Below are 6,000 nucleotides of genomic sequence, written 5' to 3'. Positions count from 1 at the left end.
CCCTACGAAGTGGGTACTGTTACTGTACCATTTTACATGTGGGGAAACTGAGGTCTAGATAGGTGAACGGACTTCCTCCATACCATTTGGCCATCAGTTGATAGGGTCCGGATGTGTATCTCCTTAGTCTGACCGCAGAGCATGAGCCTTTAATGGCTCCAGGGTGGATAGGGGACAGAGGGCAAGTACAAAGGGAAAAATCAGAGGAGGCTGCACGGAGGAAGCAGCATTTGATCGGAAGCTGAAAGCGTGAGTGAGAACTCAACGCAGTGAATATGCAGAGATGAAAATTCCCAGCTGAAGAAATAAGTATGCACTAAAGCCTGAAGGTCAAGGTCATCTCATGTTTTGGGAACCTCATGTGGTGTTACCCAAGTGAACTTCCTGGTAAGGGGTGGGGCAGTAAGACAGGGAGAGAAGGGGAAGTGGCAAAGCTGATACGGGGGTCAGGTCACAGAGGGCCCTGTGGGCTCTGCAAAGCCTGGAGGTTTGATCCTGCTCACTACGGAAGCCCGTGAAGAAGGCGGGAACTCGGAAGTGGGGTGATCAAATGTGCACGTTAGGAAGGGCACCGAGAGAGAAGATCGGCTTTTAAGGCCGATTTCATGGGTAGAATGACGAGTCCTTGGTGAACGAGTGGATGTGCGGGTGTGGAGGGGGATGGTTTTGAAGGTGTCACGCTCTAATGACAAGCAGCAGAAACTGACTAACTCAAGCCGAAAAGGGTCTGTGTCTGAAGGTGGCTGGGTGCACAGCTCAGAGATAGGAGGAGTTGAAATCCCCATCTCAAGGGGGGCATGGCCAGAGCAGCTAAAGCCCTGGGGGCGTGGGGGAGAGTATGGTAGATGACTTTCTGGTCTTGCTCACGACTGGACTGGGTGGGAAGCTCCATTCACTTGGACAGAACGGACAGATAACAGGTCTGCGGGAGGCAAGGAGGGCATGGAGAGACCAGCGTTGAATCAGACTGGGTAGAGGATTTGACAGCATCCAGACAAGGGTCTCCCAGGATTGGGATCCAGCCCTTCCTCCTAGGAAAGACCAAGATGGGCTTAAAGCAAGATAAACAGTCTACTCTCTAATGAGTGAAGAGAGATTTAAGATTTAGAGCAGGTGAATATTATCTCTGCCTGCAAAATACAAACCAATCTCTAGAATTACTGCCCACTCCCAATTTAAAGGGAAGTTCATCCACGGCAGAAGTTCTCAGTGTTGTTGAGTGTGTACTGTGGCTCTTTCCAGGACTGGGGGCATCAGCTCTCTGGATGGTGCCCGTGGAGTGTCCTATACCCAGTAACTGCAAGAATCAGAGGACCGGGGGGCACGACCGACCACAGTCAGTGTGTGCGATGCATGGGGCACGGGCGTAGTGGGATATGCATACGACAGATCTGGAGTCAGTGAGCCTGAGCTGTTACACCAGCCCTGACACTTCCTAACTGTGTGCTTTTGGACAGAACTACTTAAGTCTGAGTGTCAACGTCCTCAGAAATTTCAGCAGATACTTCTGTTCCAGACCCCACCTCCTTAGCCTCTGATTCAGTACGTCGAGTTCCTAAAAAGTTGCATGGGTCATAGGATGAGAACAAGGATGGAGAACTGATGGACGGGAAAACCCGAAAGCAATCATCTTGCAACCTCGTTTATTCATTCATTCACTCATTCATTCAGTCCTGTTTTCCAAGCACCCACTACGGACAAGGGTCTGTTCTGGGCACTAGGACCACAGTGACGGGTGAGACAGGACCCATTCCTTTGTGGAAGTTAATGCCTCAGATGCAGCTGTCAGTAAATGAGCCCCATCAGAGAAGGAAATGCCATCACATGGGTCCAGGGTGGTTTGTGGCTATCACCAAGCTTCCTTGGAATCTCCTTAATCCTAAATTCCTAAACATTTTTTTGTTGGCAATTCTGGACCTAGGAACGGCTTTGGTGTGCTACAGACACCCCAGGTCACTTCAGTGGCAAAGGGATACGACAATGTTCGGCTCTCACGTGTCACTAGTGGGCATTTCAGACATGAGCGGGGGTGGGAAAACTTGGGTCTTAACTGGGGCTCTCTTTCCAGCTCACCGTTTCTCCGCACGCAATTTTGAAACCCTAGTGAGACACGGCAGTCTACCCGCTCGGACCGTGATGCCCATCTGGAACAGAGAACTGAGCCTTCTCACAATCAGGAAACCCGATGGTAGCAAACTGGACTCCCGAATGAATCCAGTGATGAGATGGTTAACCGGGAGCCATACGCATTTCTGGGGGGGCAGAAGTCAGGAGCCACACTCTGGAAAGAGCCTGCCCCGGTGAAAAGAGGAAGCCGTGCCTTGTGCCTGTGTGGTCGGGGGAGGGCGGGGCAGGGAGAGCCAGGAAAGCAGCGGCCAGGACTTGCAGGAGTCAGTAATAGTTTCAGTGACAAATGAAGTGATTGGAGAGACTAGACGTTTTAACGCAGGTCCACACGACCATGTGTCCCCTGCAGGTAACGCATGAACTGTGTTCCGTTGGATGATTTTTTTTTTTTTTTTTTTTTTTTGGTTTGGCGTCCCTGAGGGTTCTAGCATCCTCGGTGCCTAGCGTCTGACCTCTGGCAGGTGTCGGGAGCCATTTGTGAATAACTACCTGGCTGGCTGGTTGGAAGGATCCAGTAAATCATAGAGTCCTGACTATAATAGCATCTAGACAAAGCAATGCCAGCTGTCACAGCTGGCTTTGGGACACTGCCAAAGCAGTTGGGATCCAGGCGTGGTGATGGCCCAGCCCTCCCTGCGGCACAGCCTAGAGGCTCAGAACGTGGACCCCCGTGCCCGCCGTCATGGGTTCAAATCCCAGTTCTGCCACTTGCTAACTGTGGGGCCTTGAGCGTGTTACTTTATTCTCCGTACTTGGGTTTTCCCAACGGGGTAATAACAGTACTGCGTGTGTGTGTGTGTGTGTGTGTGTGCGCGCGCGCGCGTGAGCATGCGCACATGTGCACGAGCACATGTATGAAAGGAATCAATATATGTGAGAAGCTTAGAACCATGTCGGCTTAGCGTAACGTCTCTGAAGGTATTGGCTTTCGTTATGAGTTGTAACAGTAGCTGTATTTGGACGCTTATGTAACCGAAGCCCCAGACTTCTCATCTGCTCAACATGTATCGTCATATCCGCATATCCGCCTCACAACGGGGCTGCAAGAAATAAATGAAACACTGTGGCCAGCGGGGGCCCGGCACAAAACCTCCCTTCACGTTTATCACTGGACTGTTTCAGGCAGAGAGCGCCTCGTTGCCAACCCGTGTCGCCTGCGTTTTTGCTTCCTTTGTGTCCCTTGCAGCTTACAGATAAACACAGGCGAGTGCAAATGTGTTCTCGAATAAGATTATATTTAAGATTTCAAAGAACAGAGCAACTCCCAGAGAGAGGTGGCCGTCTAGCAAGGGCCGAACGCACGGTTCTCCTGTCGGATAATCACAGTGTTTGGGACGTTTTGGGCATTTATTCTCCCAGTGTGCAGAGCAGCCCTCCCTCCCAGGGGCCTGCACAGTCGTGGCGAAGCACCCCGATTTTGGCAGAGGTCGGCACACACGACCTCTCAGTGTCCACCCTGAACCGCTGGGAAGGATGAAGCCACGTCTGCAAGGCAGAATTCCAGAAGCCTCTGAGGCAGGACCACCGCAGAGGCCCACCCAGCCCCCAGCTTCCTCAGCCGAGGGAGAGGGGGAATTTTCGGTCGGGACCCTTGGGCAATCCCCCGGCTGTTACCCAAACAGTCACAGGGCCTGCCGCGGACACAGGACGCCGAGGGCTTCTCTGAAAGCCTCTCCTCGGAGGAAATGTGACAGGGCAGAGATGCTGGATAAAGGGAACTTCTGGGCTGGCTTTGTCCAGAAATTTCCTGTTGAGTGTTTCACTTCACGTTTAGGAAAGGATTGAGGAACTCTTGGGAATCTAGTTAACGAGGTTAGATGCGGTGAAACGAAATTCTACCCCCAAGTCTCTGTGTCCGGGGGCCTCGGGGACGCGCGGCCTCGCGCGGGCCAGCGCGGAAGAGACAGGGCCTGGCTTCCAGAAGGCCCCGGGCTTCATAGCTCGTCTCTGTGCCTCAGCTTTGCGGGGATCCTAACCTTGCACCTGGCACTGTCCTCCCCCCAACCACACCACCACCCACGCCTTGAAAAGAAAAGCAGGAAATACCAGAAGTGGTCTCTCTCTCTGCGTGCACACCCTTGATTTTGCAGGGGACACCAAGTAGCCTCTGTCACTCTGTCCCCAAACGCTTTCCCGCCTCTTCCGGTGCTTTCTCCCAAAAACTTCCTCCGAGCAGCACCAGTTGAAAGAAAAGAGCCAGGCCTGGCTGGTTAATGAAATACTTATATCAAACGGGTGCGTTACAAGAGCACAAGGGGGAAAAAAAATAATCACGGCTTTCAAAGTGGGCATCTTCTCAGCCCTCCTCCGTGGGTGTTAAAGAGGAGATTTTGGAAGACAGGAGAGGGGAAAGAAAAAAAAAGGATGGGATTTTCTTTTCATTTCATGGATCCTTAACCCATATTTAATGCAGACTCTGGATTTTAGACACAGCTAGTGTGCTTGTAATTATTTCGAACAGTTAAAAAAGCTAGTTAATGATGTTCAACATAAGTAATCATGTTAAATAGTAAAATTTAATTTCTTAAAAACTTAAATCCTCATATCTTCTGGAATGCATTGTACTGTAGGATGTCTGAGTAAATTAAATTCTCTCCCGCACACTAAAGCATCAATTTCCTTATGGTAATTATCTGCTAGATTGGATCTGTCAGAGGCAGAGAAGCAAGGCTGACATTATACCCTCTTTACAAAAAATGATTACAAAAAATTAAGACGAATGAGTAAAATTAAGGCTGCGGCTGGTAAGCCTCTATAAAGCTCTCATGGATCACTCTACATAAGATACCATTGTGCCGGGGACTAAGCTTTTAATGACTAGCCGTATAATCGGGGGAAGTCCATTAAAGGACAGCAGAAGTAACCGATCACAGAGATAACCACGAGAAATGATTTTCCGCCAAAGAGAGGCAATTTATTACACACAAAAACGCACTGCTAACGGAAGCGCCCGGATAGTGGAGAAACTCGCTGGATAGTCGGCAGGATTCCCGTTCCGGGAAGTTGGACACACGTGGCAACACGTGGGGTCCGGTGGGGTCGGCGGGTGCCCTCGGGGCTCCCTGGGGGGGTTCCGGGGTTCAGAGGCTGGGAGTGACCGGGGTCTGCAGAGCATGCTGGCTCCCGGGCGACCCCCGCTCCGGGCTCCCTGGCCAGGATTCCGCAGGAGCTGGTTCAGACGCGGGGAGTCTCGGTGCTGGAAGGGACTCACACTGGCTGCGCCGGGTCGTTAATCCGTCGCCGGTGGGAGAGCCAGCCATGTGTGAAAGCACCCGGGGGCTATAATTGCTCGGCTATCATGGCCCGCACATTAGTTTAATTAACCCTCAGGCTAAGGAAAAGGCAAAATCCCCATGGAATCTCCCGGAAAGCTGCCCCATCTCTAAGCATAATCTTGGCGTTCAAGGCCCCGGAGGAGCCACCGTCCACGTCGCCTCCTGCCCTGCCCCCCAGCCCTGGTCACGCCTTTGGCCTTTCCCTTCAGCCCATTCATTTCAAAGGACACCCTCCTCCCTTTGCAAGGACAGGGGCTGCTGGTTCAGTCCCCGCTCTGCTCCGCATCTGTCTTCTGCACGATTTTCTGCGAGTTACCTATCTTCCCCAGAGCCTCAGTTTTCCCATCTGTACAATGGGAGTGTTATGACAGCACAACCTCTCGGGCATGAAGGGAGCACCGGGCTTGACTTGCGGGGGGATGTACCAACCCCAGGTGCGGTTCTTGGCAAACCGGGGCATCGTCTGGCTTCATCGCCAGGTGCACCTGTCACCCGCCCGTTCTCCCATGAGCTCTGTGAGCAGAGAATGTGCTTTGCTTTTCATTGTGTTCCCAGCACCAAATACAAACACTGACAGGTGGGAGGTGCTTTAAAATGA

The sequence above is a fragment of the Prionailurus bengalensis genome, chromosome A2 (assembly GCF_016509475.1).
Source record: "Prionailurus bengalensis isolate Pbe53 chromosome A2, Fcat_Pben_1.1_paternal_pri, whole genome shotgun sequence".
NCBI classification, from domain to species: Eukaryota; Metazoa; Chordata; class Mammalia; order Carnivora; family Felidae; genus Prionailurus; species Prionailurus bengalensis.
This window is presented reverse-complemented; position numbering follows the sequence as displayed.